We start from the raw sequence: 22,581 nt of genomic DNA, 5'->3' as shown, positions 1-22,581 counted from the left end.
AGAAACTGTGGGTCAATAAGGCACAAAGGCCCAAACTGAGCCCGATTAATGCAAAACTGCGTACCTACACCAAAGAGTTCATACCAGTCATTGGTAGTGCGGCAGTGAAGGTATCGTATGATGGAGCTGTGCATGACCTATCATTGTGGATTGTTCCAGGCAATGGCCCAACGCTGTTCAGCGGAAGCTGGCAAGAAAAGATTAAATAGAATTGGAATGACATCAAAGGACTATCTTCAATGGATGACGCCTCGTGTGCTCAAGTGCTGAGCAAGTTTCCCTCGCTATTCGAACCAGACATCGGCAACTTCACAGGCACCAAGGTACAAATCCATCTGGGCCCTGATACACGGCCTGTCCATCACAAGGCTCGGGCGGTTCTGTACATGATGAGGGAGAAAGTCGAGATCAAACTGGACAAACTCCAATACAAAGGAATCATATCGCCAGTCGAGTTCAACGAGTGGGCCAGTCTAATTGTTCTGGTGTTGAAAAGCGATGGCACGGTCAGAAACTGCAGAGACGACAAGGTAACGATTAACTGAGTCTCACTACAGGACCAGTACCCGCTGCCCAAGGCAGATGACCTGTTCGCAACGTTAGCTTGGGGGGGGGAAGTCATTCAACAAGTTGGATCTAACCTCTGCCTACATGACACAGGAGCTGGCTGAATCTTCGAAAAGACTGACGTGCATCAACACACACAAAGGGCTCTTTATATACAACAGGTGCCCTTTTGGGATTCGCTCGGCTGCAGTCATTTTCCAGAGAAACATGGAGAGTTTTAATGAAATCGGTTCCGCACACCGTTGTATTTCAAGATGACATCCTGATCACTGGTTGTGACATCATCGAACATCTACACAACCTGGAAGAGGTTGGAAATTGCCTAGACAGAGTGGGACTCAGGCTGAAATGCTCCAAGTGTGTTTTCCTGGTGCCAGAAGTCGAATTCTTGGGGAGAAAGATTGCGGCAGACGGCATCAGGCCCACGGACTCAAAGACAGAGACCATCAAGAATGCACCCAGACCACAGAATGTGACGGAGCTGCTTTTGTTCCTGGGACTCCTCAACTATTTCGGTAACTTTCTACCCAGGTTGAGCATGTTGTTAGAGACTTTGCACATGTTGCTACGTAAGGGTGATGACTGGATTTGGGGAAAATCTCTAGACACAGCCTTTGAGAAGGCCAGGATCCTGCTATGTTCAAATAAGTTACTTTTACACTATGACCCATGTAAACGTTTAGTGGTAGCTTGTGACGCCTCAACGTACGGGGTCAGCTGTGTATTACAGCAAACCAATGTATCGGGCAACCTCTAACTGGTTGCGTATACGGCTAGAATTCTGTCTAAGGCTGTGAGAGCCTATCGTATGGTCGAGAAAGAGGCATTAGCATGTATGTATGGGGTTAAGAAAATGCACCAATACCTATTTGGACTTCGGTTTGAGCTTGAAACTGACCACAAGCCGCTCATTTTGTTGTTTTCAGAGAGCAAAGGTATAAATACCAAAGTTTCGTCCCGCATCCAAAGATGGGCACTAACATTATCCGCTTATGACGATGTTATCCGCCACAGACCAGGCACTGAAAACTGTACCGATGCTCTCAGCCGGCTACCATTACACACCACTGGGGTTGAAATAGCGCAGCCCACAGACTTGCTACTGGTCATGGATACTTTTGAGAGCGAGGGGTCACCCGTCACGGCTCGCCAGATCAGGATTGGACCAGCCAGGATCCTGTGCTATCATTAGTAAGAGTTGAGTCCTAAATGGGAACTGGTCGGCCGTTCCCAGGGAAATGCCAGATGAAACTAAGCTGTTTCACCGACACAAAGATGAAATGTCCATCCAGTCGGATTGTCTCTTATGGGGTAATCATATGGTTTTGCCAAAAAAAGGCAGGAAAACATTTATATGCCACCTACATAGTACCCACCCAGGCATTTTCATGATGAAGACAATTGCCAGGTCGCATGTTTGGTGGCCTGGCATTGACTCGGACTTGGAGTCATGCGTGCATCAGTGCAACACTTGCTCGCAACTGAGCAATGCACCAAGGGAGACTCCACTGAATCTGTGGTCATGGCCCTCCAAACCGTGGTCCAGGATCCACGTAGGTTTTGCCGGCCCCTTTCTAGGAAAGATGATTTTAGTAGTTGTGGACGCTTACTCCAAATGGGTTGAATGCGTAATATTGTCATCTAGCACGTCCACAGCCACCATTGAAAGCGTCCGGGCCATGATCGCCACCCACGGCTTGCCCGACGTCCTTGTCAGTGACAATGGACCGTGTTTCACCAGCTCGGAATTCAACGAGTTTATGACCCGCACTGGCATCAAGCATTTCAGGTCTGCTCTGTTTAAGCCCGCGTCTAATGTTCAAGCGGAGCGGGCAGTCCAAACAATCAAGCAGAGCATGAAACGCGTCACAGACGGCTCTGTGCAGAACTGCTTGTCTCACATTCCGCTCAGTTACCGGACACGACCCCACTCGCTCACCGGAGTTCCCCTGGCAGAATTGTTAATGAAGAGAGCCCTCAAAACCAGGCTCTCCCTAGTCCACCCAGATCTTAATGATCACGTGGAAACACGGTGACACTGGCAGAACATGTACCACGCTCGTGCGGCTGTTTCACGTGACATTGATGTTAACGACCCTGTGTTTAACGACCCATTCCACTCCGCAGTGTGGCCGCTGATTTCCGGCAGTAACAGGCCTTAAGGGAAACGGCAATTTCAGCCCCCAGTTTCTGCACATGCACAGTTAAATACCGAAATCTGGAAGTTACTGTCCAATTCAACCTGCTCCTGCACAAGCTGCACTACACATGTACCTCGCTGACAGACTCGGCATTGAAACACTTGAAAGGCTTGAGGTTGCAGTACTTATCCACTAGACATCCACTAAACATGCCAGAAAAATTTCGGCCTGGTGCATTCAGGTGTAAGTGAATTTTTAACGTTGTGATAAGCAATGTTCCCTGTAATAGTTTCTGGGTTCTCGGCCCTTTTAAAGGCTGCGTGGCCATACAAAAGTCAATACATGCGTGTTTTTTTCAATTTAAAAGGCAGTTCCCTAGCTGTGTGGGACCCCTGGAGTGCTGTGCGGCTGTGCAGCTTAAAGGGAACATTGGTGATAAGTCTTCATTACTGCCGAACAACTTCACTGGCCCTGAAAATGTAATTTTCAAAGTGTGTAGTCTCATTCCTTCAAAATCTAGGGTTAGGGTTATCATTGGAGATTTAAAAATAATTACAAATTAATTTGTTTTTTACTTTTTCTTTTTCTCTTTTATCTCTCTCGCTTTTAATTCCATTTATCTTTCCCTCTATTTATTTCACTTTCTGTATATCATTTCACATTGAATTAAATATTCTAATTTAAACTTCCTGATACAGACTCTGTGTGGCTCTGCAAGGGTCCTTCAAAGTGATTGGTTGAAGAGCCTCGCTGTTTACTGACCTGCTCACACATGTCACAGATCCCCTGGTGTGCTGTGCTGAAAAGGATCTCTATTAGCAGGAGGTGGCTACTGTAAAGTCCTTACACAATACCACAAATCCACACAAGGCACATTCTATGGACAAGGTCACTCCATGACCTGAAACTTTATTCACAGGACCCAGAAGTGATGACCCTGCGCGGGACCTCCCTTTATATACCTGGGTGGCCATGTGAGGAGTGTCTCCCACAAGTTCACCCCTGTGGTCAAGGTGTGCATTTCTTACGTATATACAGTATTGCAGTGTTGTTACATAAAGGTTGCACACGTGACATCACCTCCTCCTCAACATCTTATTGGGATCATAGGTTAAGTCTCTCGGGTGGTCTGCGGTCTCTCGTGGAGCGCCGCAGTTGGGGCTCTGGTTGTTGAGCCTTGACCTGCGTGTCTGTCCCCTGTGGTGATTCCGGCCTGTCCGGGCTGACCGCAGGGACTGTGCAGGCTGCTGAATGTTCTTGTTGCTCGTTCACTTGCGGTGGTGTGAATACCATCTCATGATCTTCCTCAGGTTCCTCAGTGTCCATGCTGAACCTTTTTTTTACTTGGTCCAGATGCTTGCGGCATATCTGCCCATTGTTAAGTTTAACCACGATGACCCTATTCCCTTCTATGTCTATTACAGTACCCTCAAGCCATTTGGGCCCCAAGGCATCTCCCCCTTGAATTTCGGTCATGGAACTTGTTTTGGGACTGACGCTTGCCCTCAACAATGTCGGACAGGACTGGATGAATGAGGGACAACCGAGTTTTGAGTGTTCGTTTCATGAGTAGCTCCGCGGGCGGGATCCCCGTGAGCGAGTGCGATCGGGACCTATAGGCCCGCAGGAGGCGCGATAGGCGTCATTGAGGGGAGGGTCCTTGAATCCGGAGCATGCCTTGCTTTATGATTTGGTCCGCACGTTCCGCCTGGCCATTGGAGGCCAGCTTGAACGGTGCTGTCCTGACATGGTGAATGCCATTACCCGACACGAACTCCCGGAATTCGTAGCTTGTGAAACATGGGCCATTATCGCTAACAAGGATGTTCGGCAAGCCGTGGGTCGCGAGGACCACGTGCAGACTCTCCACGGTGGTGGATGTCGTGCACGAATTCAAAATGATGCACTTGATCCATTTCGAGTACGCATGGCCTGGTGGGCCAGGGCCACGAGCTGAGCGGGGCCTCCCTGGGGGCATTGCCTAGCTGGGCACACGTCATGCTCCTGCGAACGCAGTGTTCCAGGTCTGAATCAATTCCCGGCCACCACACATGTGACCGGGCAATGGCCTTCATCAGCACAATGCCTGGGTGCTCGCTGTGGAGTTCCCTGATGAATGCTTCCCTGCCCCTCTGGAGCATGACTACCCGGCTGCCCCATAGTAGGCAGTCGGCTTGGATGGAGAGCTCATCCATCCGTCTGTGAAATGGTCTGACCTCCTCAGGGCATGCCCGTGTGTGGGCGCCCAATCCCCAGTCAGGACACATTTATTAATCAGGGATAGGAGGGGATCTCTGTTGGTCCAGATTTTGATCTGGCGGGCTGTGATGGGGCAGCCTGTGCTGTCAAAGACATTGACAGCCGTGACCATTTCAGCACTTTGCTCCGCTGCCCCCTCGGTGGTGGCCAGTGGAAGCCTGCTGAGCGTGTCAGCGCAATTTTCGGTGCCGGGCCGGTGCCGGATGGTGTAGTCATACGCAGCGAGCGTGAGAGCACATCGCTGTATGCGAGCTGACGCGTTGGCATTGACGGCCTTGCTGTCTGACAGCAGGGATGTTAACGGCTTGTGGTCCGTTTCTGATTTGAACCTCCTGCCAAAAAGGTACTGATGCATCTTTTTCACCCTATAGACACTTCCTTCTCAACCATCCCATATCCCGCTCTGCTTGAGAGAGCGACTTGGAGGCATAAGCCACAGGTTGTACTTAGCCCTCAGCGTTACCCTGCTGCAACACGTACTCCACCCCATAGGACGATGCATCACATGTCAGAACCAATTTCTTACGGGGGTCGTACAGGGTCAACAACTTATTTGAACAAAGGTAGGTTCTGCGCCCGATTGAAAGCCAGTTCCTGACAGTCCCCCAAAACCAATCACAACCCTTACACAGGAGCACGTGTAGCAGCTCCAAAAATATGCTTAAGTTCGGCAGAAAGTTCCTGAAATAGTTCAAGAGTCCCAGAAATGAACGCAACTCCGATGTGTTGCAGGGCCTGGGAGCTCGTCGAATCGCCTCCGTTTTGGATTCGGTAGGCCGAATCCCGTCTGCAGCAACCCTCCTGCCCAGAAACTCGACTTCGGGAGCCAAAAACACACACTTAGACTTCTTGAGTCGCAGGCCTACCCGGTCCAGTCGGCGTAGCACCTCCTCCAGATTGTGGAGGTGTTCCTCGGTGTCACGACCCGTGACGAGGATGTCGTCCTGAAATACGATTGTTCCAGGAATGGATTTGAGCAGGCTTTCCATGTTTCTTTGAAAAATCGCGGCCGCTGATCGAATGCCAAACGGACACCTGTTGTAAACAAACAGCCCCTTGTGTGTGGTGATGGTGGTCAGTAGTTTAGATTTGTCGGCCAGTTCTTGGGTCATGTAGGCTGAAGTGAGGTCCAACTTGGTGAACAGCTTGTCGCCTGCCAGCGTGGCAAATAGGTCCTCCGCTTTCGGGAGCGGGTATTGGTCTTGTAGGGACACCCGGTTGATAGTGGCCTTGTAGTCGCCACAGATTCTGACCGAGCCATCCGCTTTTAGGATGGAAATGATGGGGCTTGCCCAGTCGCTGAATTCAACGGGCGAGATGATGCCTTCTCTCAGCAACCGGTCCAACTCGCTCTCAATTTTCTCCCGCATCACATACGGCACAGCTCTGGCTTTGTGGTGCACTGGTCTGGCTTCTGGGGTGATGCGTATCACTACTTTGGTATCTTTGAACGTCCAGACGCCAGGTTGAAATAGTGACTCAAATTGCTGTAGGACCTGTGAGCATGAACTTCGCTCCACAGATGACATGGTGTGCACATCCCCCAATTTCCAGTTCATCTCAGCTAACCAGCTCCTCCCCAACAGTGCGGGACCATTACCCGGGACAATCCAGAGCGGCAGCCGATTCACCGATCTATTGTGTGTGACCGCCAACATTGCACTACCTAGCACAGGAATTATTTCTTTGGTGTACATCCGAAATTGCATCTCAATGCGTTCTAGTTTGGGTCTTCTGGCTTTGAGTGGCCACAGCTTTTTGAATTGTTGAACACTCATGAGTGACTGGCTGGCCCCCGTGTCCAGCTCCATGCGTACAGGGATGCCGTTTAATAGGACTTTCAGCATCATAGGTGGTGTTTTGGTATATGAGCTGTGAATGTTTGTCACATGAACCCGCTGAACCTCAGTGTCCATTGATTTGCCCCAAGCGTCATCCTACCTCACAGACCCCTCATCTGGTTCATCCGCCTCGTATATTAGCCTGGTTACAGGCTTTCTGCACATTCTGGCTAAATGGCCACTGAGGTTACAATTTCTGCAGATGAACTGTTGAAACCTGCAAGTCCTGGCAGCATGTCTGCCCCCACACCTCCAGCATGAACTGAGATTCCCATTGTTGTGAACAAAAGAGCTGTTGCAAGGCATTCCTCGCTGATTGTCCCTTTGACTGCTCTTGAGCACCTGTTAGTGGGTGTCAATGGCCCCATCCCGGGCCGCATTGTCCACTGGGGGGGGGCGTAAATGTCCGTTCAGCCTGCCATTGTCTCTGTTGGAGACTTACTCCTGGGTCTATTGCTGCCTGTGGTGTGTCGAACTGCCCTTGCCTGCCTACAGGGCTCTGTGTCGCGTTTATGATATTGACTCCCTGATCCATCACCACGTTGGAGGCAGAATTGCGCGCGTATATTATCTTGGTTTCCTCCTCCCCCGCCATAAAAGTCTGAGCCATCAACGCCGTCACTTCCAAGGTCAAGTCCTTGGTCTCAATTAGCTTCTGAAAATCACAGCATGACCGATGCCCTCAATAAAGAAATCCCTTAGCATCTCCCCCCTGCAGGTGTCTGTGAACTTACAGAGGCTGGCCAAGTGCTGGAGGTCCGCAACAAAATCCAGTATGCTCTGTCCTTCCCGACGTCGGGGTGCATAGAATCTGTGTCGGGCCATGTGCACGCTGCTCGTCGGTTTGAGGTGCTCACCGATTAGTTTGCTGAGCTCTTCCAAGATTTTGTCCGCCGGCTTCTCGGGTGCTCGCAGGTCTTTCATGAGCGCGTAAGTCTTAGGTCCACAGCTGGTCAGCAGATGAGCCCTTCGCTTGTCGGCCACTGCATCTCCCAGCCAGTCTTTCATGACAAAACTCTGCTGGAGCCTCTCAATGAAATCGTCCCAGTCCTCACCAACACAGTACCGTTCATCTGTGCTGCCGGTGGCCATTCCCGTGAGTCGTTGATTCCTATTTCTCGTCGCCAATGTAAAGTCCTGACACAATACCACAAATCCACATGAGGCACATTCTATGGACAAGGTCACTCCATAACCTGAACCTTTATTCACAGGACCCAGAAGTGATGACCCTGCATGGGACCTCCCTTTATATACCTGGGTGACCAGGTGAGGAGTGTCTCCCACAAGTTCACCCGCTGTGGTCAAGGTGTGCATTTCTTACGTATATACAGTATTGCAGTGTTGTTACATAAAGGTTACATACATGACAGCTACAAAGAAGCCCACAAAATGTCTGTGGACTGCAGTAAACATAATAAACAATGATGCCATTCCTTCACCGTTGACTGCAAAATCCAGGCCAATGTGTTTATTTTGCTTTTGCCCTCAAATAAGTAATATATAATAAATGAGTTGTTAAAGTCTAGCTTCTAAAAGCTTTTTTATTTTTTGCAAAGGAATTCTCTGGGGCATGCCTTGTTGGCCTCTTATGGAGATTTCAGGACTTTAGTTTCGACATGCTGCAACTTTAGAGGAATTTAGCATTTAGAAGCAGTTGGGCATATTTTATTGTTATATATTTGTTACTGTGCTTCATCCACTTCCACCCTTAGTATAATTGGAATGATTTATTTCTACTTGTACTGCTAATGGCATTATTGCTTCCTGCCCCATCTACTCCTTGATAGCTCGCAGTTCTTTGTGGCCAATACAGCCGTGGTGCTAGTGTTGTCAACCCATGATTCAATTCATGATGTCAGCAAGAATTAATCGACACCTTTCATACCTAATTTGTGCCGGGGCTTTCATTCTGTTTTAAGTTTCCCCCGATGAGAGTTAAGATTTGTTTGAGTTTAACACTAATCTTTGACATCTGCTTTAAAACCTATTTGGTTTTTAGCCTGTTAGCCAGACAGGATGACAAATGGGACGATAATATTTATCTTGTCAATAGTGCACCTTGTTATGATCTAAAGACATTGAAATATATTCTGATGTCAATGATGTGAATTAGACTGCAGAAGAGAAAAGGCACGCAGGTCAGATAGAGAAACAGATACTGGAAAGAGGAACGATGTAGGAAAAAAAAATAAAGATGATGGTGAGAGGAAAGGGAGATCAGTAAAAATAAATGAAAGACACAAGAGAAGAAAATTGTTAACGATATGTTCCTGAAGGCTGAGTAGGTAAGTATACCATGTTATCCAGTTATACAGGCCAGAAGGCTGGATTTTCGGCTTTGCTGATTTTGGGGCGGTAATGGTGGCGGGGCCGTGAAGTTTGTGCTCGGGAACAGTTTGCGCCTCAGTCATCAAAATTGGGCAGCTGGGCCCTGAGTGTGGAGCAGAGCGCTAAGGGAGGCATTGTACACTGGCTGAGCATGCGAAAATCCCGAACCAACAGGAGCAATCTGAGAGAGACCTGGGGAGAAAAAAAAACCTGAAACAAACCCAACAAAAACATTCTCAATACATTTCCCACATCATCACAATATAAATGGCAAAAAAAAACTTAAAAGAAATAACAATCACACTTATCTGAGATGGCCATTACTTACCTCACTGAAGCCGGTATAGGTCGGACCACCCGTTTTCATAGGGCGCGCTGTGGGGCGTACGGGTTGGGCGGGAGTCCAAAAGTGAGCCAGTGTCGCATCCAGGAGCATTGCACACTGGCGCAGCACTTCTGGGCGCTACTTCTCCACACCCCCACAAAACTGGCCCCGAAACCTGCCGCGGGTTGCTGGAAACTGACCGGCCACCCAGAAGAGCTCACCACCACCATTGCTGCTCCGCCGGTGCGAAAACTGAAGCACACATTACCGGAAAATCCGTCCCAAATCTCCAAAATGTATTTCCTGTTCTGTGCTGAGCTAGTTGGTCCTAATCAGGCAGCAATTGGGGAATTACAATTGGCCTCAGTGCCCTTACAATGAGAAAAAAAATTCAGCCGGAGTATACATTCCTCATCAGTCAATGTTGGCAGGTTAGTCAATCGTATCCTGCTGCTGCCTCCCATGCAACTGTATCCTGGTAGAAGTTACAACAGGGAATCAGCCCATTTGGCCCAAGTCAGCATTTATCCTATACACAAACAATAGTCCTAATCACATTCCACTTGTCCTCTTTTCCTTCGTCCACCTATCCAATCTAATCCTGAAAGTTGACATAGTTCTGCCTTAATCATTAACCCTGAAAGTGAATTCCAAAGCCGGACAACTCTCTATAAAAGAAGTTTCTGCTGCCCGCAGTTCAAAATGGCTAGAAATTCGGTTGCGCCCCGTTTTGGGCGTTAACTTTTAAAAGTTGAAAAAATTAGCGCCAGGCACTAATGTTTTTTCAATTTTTAAAAAATCCGGGGTTTTTGCTCCAGGAAGGAAGTGGAGTGCTAAATCAAGTGTTCCACTTCCATCCTGGAGCGCAACAGGCAGTCGGCTGGTACCCGATGACAGCCACGATCCAAGCCTGATCAGCCCGATGCATGCAGCAGAGTGTTGGGTTGATCGATCGGGAGTGAAGTTGATTGAAAAGTATTGACTGAGATCACTTCAGAATTTTTTTCACCTACCTCGACCAAAGCATCCAGCTTTCTGATGCTGCCGCTCGGGCGACGCTTCAGGGAGCGGAACCGAACTTCGGGTCTGGGGTGATGCGCACGACGATGACGTCATGATCTCCGGACGAAGGTATTCGGGGCGCAACACTATACTGCCGCTGCAATCCTCCCGCCGAAGTTAGTGGGGGTCAATCTTCTTGCCGTGCTTGTTCGGTAAATGCTTAGCGCCCTATTATTGCCCCCCGGAGGTGATAACGGGAGAACATAAGAAATAAGAGCAGGAGTAGGCCAGTGGGCCCCTCGAGCCTGCTCTGCCATTCAATAAGACCATGACTAATCTGATCATGGGCTCAACTGCACTGCCCTGCCCGCTCCCCATAACCCTTGAATCCCTTATCGTTCAAAAATCTGTCTGTCTCCACATTAAATATATTCAATGACCCAGCCTCCACAGCTCTCTGGGGCAGAGAATTCCAAAGATTCACAACCAACTGAGAGAAGAAATTCCTCTTTGTTACATTCAGAATAACTCCACAAAACTGGATACTGTAAGCTCAAACTGTTGTGACCTTGGTCTCTTTATTGTAACTCTAGAGTGAGGAAGCAGCATGGTAGACTGTCTTTTATATCTGCTTGCCCAGGGTGCGCAGGTGACCCTTGGGTCTCCCACAGGTGCGCCCCCTGGTGGCAAGTCTTACACATTGGTAATGTTTACATACATAACATCATTCTCCCCCGAAGTCTTATGTACAAGTTATTTACAAGTTGAGGTGACCCGGGGCTCTGCGTTCCCGGGTTGATCGCCTAAGTTGAAGTCCTGGCATGGGTGAGTCGGTCGTATCATTGCTGCACTTTAGTGCGGCTGGTCTGATCCTACTGTCAGGTATGGTGGGTTCATCCTCGTGGTTAACCGCGAGGTCGATTGCTGGTTGGGTGTGTGTGGGTGGATCAATGATGGTAATGTCCTTTTCAAACTGTTCTTGGTTGTCAGTGAACCGCAGTTTGGTCTGATCCAAGTTTGTCCATTCAAAAGTTTGACAACAAACACTCATTCCCTCCTTGGCTAATACAGTGCCAGCAACCCATTTGGGACTATGATCATAGTTAAGAACAAACACAGGGTCATTAACCTCAATGTCACGTGAGACAGCCGCGCAATCGTGTTACATGTTATGCTGGTGATGCTGGGTTTCTACATGATCATTGAGATTCGGGTGGACTAAGGAGAGCCTGGTTTTGAGTGCTCTCTTCATTAGCAATTCTGCAGGGGGAAGCCCGGTAAGCGAGTGGGGTCGCTTGCGGTAGCTGAGCAGAATCTGAGATAACCGGGTCTGCAGGGAACCGTCTGTCACGCGTTTCAAGCTCTGCTTGATGGTTTGGACTGCCCGTTCCACTTGACCATTGGATGCGGGCTAAAACGGCGCAGACCTGACATGCTTGATGCCATTGCCCGTCATGAACTCGTTGAATTCCGAGCTGGTGAAGCATGGTCCATTGTCACTAACAAGGACGTCGGGCAAACCATGGGTGGCGAACATGACCCGGAGGCTTTCAATGGTGGCAATGGATGTACATGACGACATTATTATACATTCAATCCATTTAGAGTAAGCATCCAATGCTACTAGGAACATCTTTTCTCGAAAGGAGCCAGAGAAATCTACGTGGATCCTTGACCACGGTTTGGAGGACAATGACCACAGACTCAGTCGGGCCTCCCTTGGTGCATTGCACAACTGTGAGCAAGTGTTACATTAGCGTACGCATGACTCCAATTCCGAGTTAATGCCGGGCCACCAAATGTGCGACCTGGCGATAGCCTTCACCATGACTATGCCTGGGTAGGTACTGTGAAGGTCGCGCATAAACGTTTCCCTGCCTTTTTTGGGCAAAATTACATGATTCCTCCATAGGAGGCAGTCCGAATGAATGGACATTTCATCCCTGCATCAGTGGAACAGCTTAATTTCGTCTTACATTTGCCCTGGGACCACCGACCAGCTCCCATTAAGGACGCAGCTTTTTACTAGTGATAGCACCAGGTCCTGGCTAGTCCAGGTCCTGATCTGGCCAGCCTTGACAGGTGACCCTTCACTCTCAAATGCATCCATTACAAGAAGCAAGTCTGCGGGTTGTGCCATTTCCACCCCGGTGGTGAGCAATGGTAGCCGACCGAGGACATCCACACAGTTCTCAGTGCCTGGTCTGTGGTGGATTACATAATCATAAGCAGATAACATTAGTGCCCATCTTTAGATGCTGGACAAAGCATTGGTGTTAATACCTTTGTTTTCTGAGAACAACGAAATGAGTGGCTTGTGGTCGGTTTCAAGCTCGAACTGGAGTCAAATAGGTATTGGTGCATTTTCTTAACCCCATATACGCATGCTAATGCTTCTTTCTCAACCATACTGTAGAGCTCTTTCAGCCTTAGATCAGCTTCTGGATGCATATGCAACCAGTTGCAGTTATCCTGACCCATTGGCTTGCTGTAACACACAACCGACCCCATACGAAGATGCATCACAAGCTAGTACTAAACGTTTACACGGGTCATACAATACAAGTAACTTGTTAGAGCATAGTAGGTTTCTGGCCTTGTTAAAGGCTGTCCCTTGAGATTTACCCCAAACCCAGTCATCACCCTTGTGTAGCAATAAATGCAATGGTTCCAACAAAGTGCTCAACCCCAATAGAAAGTTACCAAAATAGTTGAGGAGTCCCAGGAATGAACGCAGCTCCATCACATTCTGTGGTCTGGGTGCATGCTTGATGGTCTCTGTCTTGGAGTCCGTGGGTCTGCTGCAGTCCGTCGCAATCTTTCTCCCCAAAAATTCGATCTCTGTTGCCAGGAAAACACACTTGAAGCGTTTCAGCCTGAGTCCCACTCTGTCCAGTTGCTTGAGAACCTTTTCCATGTTGTGCAAGTGTTCGGTGGTGTTGCGGCCAGTGATCAAGAACACCATGGTGTGCGTAACCGATTTCAGCAGACTCTCCATGTTCCTCTGGAAGGTGGCCGCTGCCGAGCGAATCCCAAAGGGGCATCTGTGGTATATGAACAGTCCTCTGTGCGCGTTGATGCACGTCAATTTTTTCGAAGGTTCAACCAGCTCCTGTGTCACGTAAGCAGAAGTTAGATCCAGCTTGATGAACGACTTCCCCCGACTAGCATTTCAAACAGGTCATCCGCTTTAGGTAGTGGGTACTGGTCCTGTAATGAGACTCGGTTAATCGTTACCTTGTAATCTCCGCAGATTCTGACCGTCCCATCGCTTTTCAACACAGGAACACTTGAACAGGCCCACTCGTTGAACTCGACTGACGATATGATCCCCTCTCGTTGAAGTCTGTCCAGCTCGATCTCAACTTTCTCTCGCATCATGTAGGGAACCGCTCGAGCCTTGTGATGAACGGGTCGTGCATCAGGGACTAGATGGATCTGCTCTTTGGTGCCTGTGAAGTTGCTGTGCCTGGCTCGAATAACGACGGGAATTTGTTTAGCACTTGGGCACACGAGGTGTCATCCTCCGAAGACAGTGCTTTTATGTTGTCGCAGTTCCATCGGATCTTTTCTAGCCAGCTTCTGCCGAACAGCATTGGGCCATCGCCTGGTACAATCCACAGTGGTAAATCATGCTCAGCTCCATCATACGATACCTTCAGTGCCGCACTGCCAATGACTGGTATGAGCTTTTTGGTATAAGAGTGCAGCTTGGTGTGGATCGGGCTTAGTTTTGGTCTTTGTGCCTTGTTGCCCCACAGTTTCTCAAAAGCCTTCTGGTTCATAATTGACTGACTTGCCCCCGTGTCCAATTCCATGGAAACTGGAATGCCATTTAATTTGACTTTTAACATTATCGGAGGGCATTTGGTGGTGAAGTTGTGTACCCCATACATTTCCTCTTCAGCCTCGGGTTGAGTTGCCTCGCTTACTCGTTCAGTGCGATCTGCGCCGGATCGGTCATCTTCTGCCGACTCTGCCAAGTGGTGAGTCGCAGCACATCTGCACATTCGCTGGAGATGCCCCATTGTTCCACAGCCCTTGCATACGTAATGCTTGAATCGACATTCATGGGCTCGATGATTACCCCCGCAGCGCCAACATGGTGCAAATGGATTCGCATTCATGCCCCACGACAGTCTCTGAGTCATCCTGGGTCTGGCCACTGCGGGCATGTAGGCCCTGCCATGTACAGTTCTGCCTGCTGAAGGCGTTATTTTATGCACAGTACTTGCCGGTGAGTTCCGATGCTGCAATGAATGATATCTGTTTAGTGTTATCGTTCGTGGACATAAAAGCCTGGGCTATCGTGGATGGCCTTGCTCAGATCTAGGGATTCGGCAGACAGCAGTTTGCGAAGAATGACTTCATGGCCAATTCCAAGCACGAGAAAGTCCCGCAACACTTCCCCCAAAAATCCAGCAAATACGCACAGTCCCGCAAGGCTTCTTAGGTTGGCAACATAGCTCACCACGTCCTGGCCCTCGGAGCGCTGGTACATATAAAAGTGATACCAGGCCATCAAGATGCTTTCCTTCGGCGTGAGGTTTTCCCGAACCAGCATGCACTACTCTTCATATGTCTTCTTCATTGGTGTCATCGGTGCGAGCAGATTTTTGATGAAGCCATATATCGTGGACCACAAACGGTGAGGAGAATCGCTCTGCGCTTGACCGCGGTTTATTCCTTTCCCAGCTCGTTGGCCACAAAGTACTGGTCAAGATGCTCAACGAAGGCTTCCCAATCATCACCCTCAACAAATCTCTCAAGAATACCAATGGCAGCTATAATTGCGTGAAAGTTCACCATATGTTACTCGTCGCCAATTGTTATGTTCAGAATAACTCCACAAGACTGTATATCTTAAGCTCAAACTGTTGTGATGTTGGTCTCTTTATTGTAACTCCAGAGAGAGGAAGCAGCATTTTAGACTGCCTTTAACACCTGCTTGCCCAGGGTGTGCAGGTGACCTTGTGTCTCCCACAGGTGCACTCCCTGGTGGCAAGTCTCACACATTGGTAATATTTACATTCATACCACACTTCATTTCCATTTTAAATCGGCGACCACTTATTCTGAATCTATGTCCCCTTGTTCTAAATTCCCCCATGAGGGGAAACATCCTTTCTGCATCTACCCTGTCAAGCTTCCTTAGAATTTTATACATCACAATAAGATCACCTAAGAGGCACGAAAGAGGCTAATTTCTAGGCCTAAATCTCTTACATTTAATCTTGTATCTATGTCCCATTGTTCTGGACCCCTCAACTGGTCATACTCTGGAAGCGATTTTGGCCGAATACCTTCGGTACGAAAGAGGTGAAGAGGTGATCAAGATGGGGTCTTCATGCTGGATTTGTTATATACATAAACGTGTATTTGCTCTGTACAGCCACCAGAGGGCTCATCCCCTGGAGTCCCAAGGGATCCCATAATCCCTTGGGAGCACAGGTATTTAAGGAGGCTTCACAGGTTGGAGAGGGACTCTGGAGACCTGCAATAAAAGACGAAGATCACATTTTATTTGAGCTCACAGTCTGATTCTTTTCCATTCACAACAACTGGCAACGAGATAAAGATTGCGACACCAAAGATGCAGATAACAATGGGCATCCTGGAGAAATTCTGGGAGGGAGCTGATTGGGAAACTTTTGTGGAGCGACTCGACCAATACTTCGTGGCCAACGAGTTAGATGGGAAAGGCAGTGCTGCCAAATGAAGGGCGATCCTCCTCACAGTCTGTGGTGCACATAGAAACATAGAACCGGTTCTGGGGGAGGTGGGACCAGTACAAAGCAGACGGTCTGCACCTGGGCAGGACCGGAACCAATGTCCTAGTGGGAGTGTTTGCTAGTGCTGTTGGGGAGGAGTTAAACTAATATGGCAGGGGGATGGGAATCAATGCACGGAGACAGAGGGTAACAAAAAGGAGAAAAAAGCAAAAGACAGAAAGGAGATGAGGAAAAGTGGAGGGCAGAGAAACCCAAGACAAAAAACAAAAAGGGCCACTGTACAGCAAAATTCTAAAAGGAAAAAGGGTGTTAAAAAAACAAGCCTGAAGGCTTTGTGTCTTAATGCAAGGAGTATCCGTAATAAGGTGGATGAATTAACTGTGCAAATAGATGTTAACAAATATGATGTGATTGGGATTACAGAGACGTGGCTCCAGGATGATCAGGGCTGGGAACTCAACATGCAGGGGTATTCACCATTCAGGAAGGATAGAATAAAAGGAAAAGGAGGTGGGGTAGCATTGCTGGTTAAAGAAGAGATTAATGCAATAGTTAGAATGGACATTAGCTTGGATGATGTGGAATCGATATGGGTAGAACTGCAGAACACCAAAGGGCAAAAAACATTAGTGGGAGTTGTGTACAGACCTCCAAACAGTAGTAGTAATGTTGGGGAGGGCATCAAACAGTAAATTAGGGGTGCATGCAATAAGGGTGCAGCAGTTATAATGGGTGACTTTAATATGCACATAGATTGGGCTAACCAAACTGGAAGCAATACGGTGGAGGAGGATTTCCTGGAGTGCATAAGGGATGGTTTTCTAGACCAATATGTCGAGGAACCAACTAGGGGGGAGGCCATCTTAGACTGGGTGTTGTGTAATGAGAGAGGATTAATTAGCAATACCATTGTACGAGGCCCCTTGGGGAAGAGTGACCATAATATGGTGGAATTCTGCATTAGGATGGAGAATGAAACAGTTAATTCAGAGACCATGGTCCAGAACTTAAAGACGGGTAACTTTGAAGGTATGAGGCGTGAATTAGCTAGGATTGATTGGCGAATTATACTTAAGGGGTTGACTGTGGATGGGCAATGGCAGACATTTAGAGACCGCATGGATGAACTACAACAATTGTAAATTCCTGTCTGTCGTAAAAATAAAAAAGGGAAGGTGGATCAACCGTGGCTATCAAGGGAAATCAGGGATAGTATTAAAGCCAAGGAAGTGGCATACAAATTGGCCAGAAATAGCAGTGAACCCGGAGACTGGGAGAAATTTAGAACTCAGCAGAGGAGGACAAAAGGTTTGATTAGGTCAGGGAAAATGGAGTACGAGAGGAAGTTTGCAGGGAACATTAAGACGGATTGCAAAAGTTTCTATAGATATGTAAAGAGAAAAAGGTTAGTAAAGACAAACGTAGGTCCCCTGCAGTCAGAATCAGGGGAAGTCATAACGGGGAACAAAGAAATGGCAGACCAATTGAACAAATACTTTGGTTCGGTATTCACTAAGGAGGACACAAACAACCTTCCGGATATAAGAGGGGTCAGAGGGTCTAGTAAGGAGGAGGAACTGAGGGAAATCCTTATTAGTTGTGAAATTGTGTTGGGGAAATTAATGGGATTGAAGGCCGATAAATCCCCAGGGCCTGATGGACTGCATCCCAGAGTACTTAAGGAGGTGGCCTTGGAAATAGCGGATGCATTGACAGTCATTTCCCAACATTCCATTGACTCTGGATCAGTTCCTATCGAGTGGAGGGTAACCAATGTAACCCCACTTTTTTAAAAAGGAGGGAGAGAGAAAATAGGTAATTATAGACCGGTAAGCCTGACATCGGTAGTGGGTAAGATGATGGAATCAATTATTAAGGATGTCATAGCAGCGCATTTGGAAAGAGGTGACATGATAGGTCCAAGTCAACATGGATTTGTGAAAGGGAAATCATGCTTGACAAATCTTCTAGAATTTTTTGAGGATGTTTCCAGTAGAGTGGACAAGGGAGAACCAGTTGATGTGGTGTATTTGGACTTTCAGAAGGCTTTCGACAAGGTCCCACAAAAAAAATTAATGTGCAAAGTTAAAGCACATGGGATTTGGGGTAGTGTGCTGACATGGATTGAGAACTGGTTGTCAGACAGGAAGCAAAGAGTAGGAGTAAATGGGTACTTTTCAGAATGGCAGGCAGTGACTAGTGGGGTACCGCAAAGTTCTGTGCTGGGGCCCCAGCTGTTTACACTGTACATTAATGATTTAGACGAGGGGATTAAATGTAGTATCTCCAAATTTGCGGATGACACTAAGTTAGGTGACAGTGTGAGCTGCGAGGAGGATGCTATGAGGCTGCAGAGTGACTTGGATAGGTTAGGTGAGTGGGCAAATGCATGGCAGATGAAGTATAATGTGGATAAATGTGAAGTTATCCACTTTGGTGGTAAAAACAGAGAGACAGACTATTATCTGAATGGTGACAGATTAGGAAAAGGGGAGGTGCAACGAGACCTGGGTGTCATGGTACATCAGTCATTGAAGGTTGGCATGCAGGTACAGCAGGCGGTTAAGAAAGCAAATGGCATGTTGGCCTTCATAGCGAGGGGATTTGAGTACAGGGGCAGGGAGGTGTTGCTACAGTTGTTCAGGGCATTGGTGAGGCCACACCTGGAGTATTGTATACAGGTTTGGTCTCCTAACCTGAGGAAGGACATTCTTGCTATTGAGGGAGTGCAGCGAAGGTTCACCAGACTGATTCCCGGGATGGCGGGACTGACCTATCAAGAAAGACTGGATCAACTGGGCTTGTATTCACTGGAGTTCAGAAAAATGTGAGGGGACCTCATAGAAACGTTTCAAATTCTGATGGGTTTCGACAGGGTAGATGCAGGAAGAATGTTCCCAATGTTGGGGAAGTCCAGAACCAGGGGTCACAGTCTAAGGATAAGAGGTAAGCCATTTAGGACCGAGATGAGGAGGAACTTCTTCACCCAGAGAGTGGTGAACCTGTGGAATTCTCTACCACAGAAAGTTGTTGAGGCCAATTCACTAAATATATTCAAAAAAGAGTTAGATGCAGTCCTTACTACTAGGGGGATCAAGGGGTATGGTGAGCAAGCAGGAATGGGGTACTGAAGTTGCATGTTCAGCCATGAACTCATTGAATGGCGGTGCAGGCTAGAAACATAGAAACATAGAAACATAGAAAATAGGTGCAGGAGTAGGCCATTTGGCCCTTCTAGCCTGCACCGCCATTCAATGAGTTCATGGCTGAACATTCAACTTCAGTACCCCATTCCTGCTTTCTCGCCATACCTCTTGATCCCCCTAGTAGTAATAGAAACATAGAATGGCCTACTCCTGCACCTATTTTCTATGTTTCTATGTTTCTATGAAGGCCAGGTAGTGGCGAGTTCTGTCGCCGAGTTAAGACGCCTTGCAGGACATTGCGAATTTGAAGGACATTTGGAGCACATGCTCAAAGACCTTTTCGTACTTGGCATTGGCCACAAAACCATACTTCGCAAACTTTTGACTGTAGGGACACCAACCTTGAGTTAGGCCATAGCGATAGCCCAGGCGTTCATTGCCACCAGTGACAATACGAAGCAAATCTCTCAGCACACAAGTGCTGCTACAAGTATTGTGAACAAAGTGACATTGTTTTCGAATCGTAGCGTACAGGGCAGGTCACACATACCTGCAGCTACATGTCCCCAGATGTCTCAGAGTCCACCATCAAGGGTGATGAATGCAAGGCCATTAACACCTTATGGCGCTCGTGGGTGGTCATCGTTTCCATTCATGCTGATTCAAAGAGCACGTTTGCAAGGGCTGTGGATCAATGGGACACTTCCAATGTATGTGCAAACGAGCTGCAAAGCCTGGTAAACCTGCAAACCACCATGTTGCAGAGGAGAACAAATCCACAGAGGATCACGATGAACCAGAGCCTCAGATCGAGGAGGCAGAGGTACATGGGGTGCACACATTCACCACGAATTGTTCCCCGATAATGCTGAATGTTGAACTAAATGGACGCCCGGTGTCAATTGAGCTGGACACGGGCGCGAGCCAGTCCATCATGGGCAAAAAAGACTTTCGAAAGGGTGTGGTGCAACAAGGCCTCAAGGCCAGTCTTAACTCTAGTTCGCATGAAACTAAGAACTTACAAGAAAGAACTGATTCCTGTAATTGGCAGTGCTACCGTAAATGTCTCCTACGACAGAGCAGTGCACAAGCTACCACTCTGGGTGGTAGCGGGCAATGGTCCCACGCTGCTTGACAGGAGCTGGCTGGAAAAGATACGCTGGAACTGGGATGATGTCCGAGTGCTATCGCCCACTGACGACACTCCGTGTGCCCAGGTCTTAAACAAATTTCCTTCGCTGTTTGAATCAGGCATCGGGAAATTCCAAAGAGCAAAAGTGCAGACCCACCTAATTCCGAGGGCACGACCCATCCATCACAAGGCCAGAGCAGTATTGTCCATGATGAGAGAAAGGGTAGTGATCGAGCTAGACTGGCTCAAAGAGAGGGCATCATTTCCCCAATCGAGTTCAACATGTGGGCCAGTCCTATCGTCCCAGTCCTCAAGGGCGATGGCACCGTCAGAATCTGTGGCAATTTCAAAGTAACTATCAATCGTTTCTCCCTGCAGGACCAATACCCACTACCAAAGGCCGACGACCTATTTGCAACACTGGCGGGAGGAAAGGCGTTCATGAAGCTGGCTCTGACTTCAGCCGACATGACGCAGGAACTGGAGGAATCATCGAAGGCCTTCACCTGCATCAACACGCACAAAGGTCTTTTTGTTTATAACAGATGTCTGTTTGGAATCTGATTAGCGGCGGCGACATTCCAGAGAAACATAGAAAGTTTACTGCAGTCAGACCCGCACACCATGGCCTTCCAGGACGACATCTTGGTCATAGGCCGGAACATAGTCGAGCATCTGCAGAACCTGGAGGAGTTTCTTCGTCGACTCAACCGCGTGGGACTCAGGTTAAAACACTCGAAGTGCATTTTCCTGGCACCTGAAGTGGAGTTCTTGGGAAGGAGGATTGTGGCAGACAGCATCAGGCCCACCAATGCGAAGAAGGAGGCAATCGAGAACGCACCGAGGCAACAGAACGGGACGGAGCTGCGGTCCTTTCTGGGACTCTTGAACTACTTTGGTAACTTCTTACTGGGTCTCAGCACACTACTGGAAGCATTACATGTCTTACTACGAAAAGGGAGTGAATGGGTTTGGGGCAAAAGCCAAGAAAATGCCTTTGTAAAAGCGAAAAAATTGTTATGCTCAAACAAATTGCTTCTGCTGTATGATCCATGTAAACGTTTGGTACTAGCATGTGATGCGTCGTCATATGGCGTCAGGTGTGTATTGCAACAAGCTAATGATTTCAGGAAACTGCAACCGGTTGCTTATGCATCCAGGAGTCTGTCTAAAGGCTGAGAAAACTTACAGCATGATTGAAAAAGAAGCGTTAGCATGTGTCTATGGGGTAAAGAAAATGCATCAATACCTGTTTGGGCTAAAATTCGAATTGGAAACTGACCATAAGCCACTAATATCCCTGTTATCTGAGAGTAAAGGGGTCAATACCAACACATTGGCCCACATCCAGAGATAGCTGCTCATGTTGTCCACATACAACTATGCCATCCGCCGCAGGCCAGGGACAGAAAACTACACCGATGCTCTCAGTAGGCTGACATTGCCCTCCACGGGGTTGGAAATGGAGCAGCCCGCAGATCTAGCCATGGTTATGGAAGCATTTGAGAGTGAGCTATCACCCGTCACTGCCTGGCAGATCAAAACCTGGACAAGCCAGGACCCCTTATTATCTCTAGTCAAAAGTCGTGTGCTTCACGGGACATAGTCCAGTGTCCCAGTAGAAATGCAGGAAGAAATAAAGCCGTTCCAGCGCACATGGATGAAATGTCTATACAGGCAGACTGCCTTCTGTGGGGCAATTGAGTAGTGGTCCCCAAGAAGGGCAGAAATACCTTCATCAATGACCTCCACAGTACTCAACCAGCCATCGTAATGATGAAAGCGATAGCCAGATCCCACGTGTGGTGGCCCGGTATCGATGCGGACTTAGAATCCTGCATTCACAGATGTAATACATGCTCGCAGTTAAGCAATATACCCAGGGAGGCGCCGCTAAATTTATGGTCTTGGCCCTCCAAACTGTGGTCTAGGGTATACGTCAACTATGCAGGCCAGTTCTTGGGCATAATGTTCCTTGTGGTTGTAGACGCGTACTCCAAGTGGATTGAATGTTAGATAATGTCGGCTAGCACGTCCACTGCCACTACTGAAAGCCTCCGGGCCACTCACGGCTTACCCAATGTCCTGGTGAGGGACAACGGGTC

Source organism: Pristiophorus japonicus, chromosome 1 (assembly GCF_044704955.1).
Source record: "Pristiophorus japonicus isolate sPriJap1 chromosome 1, sPriJap1.hap1, whole genome shotgun sequence".
Taxonomy (NCBI): domain Eukaryota; kingdom Metazoa; phylum Chordata; class Chondrichthyes; family Pristiophoridae; genus Pristiophorus; species Pristiophorus japonicus.
Note: the sequence above shows the minus strand (reverse complement) of the source record.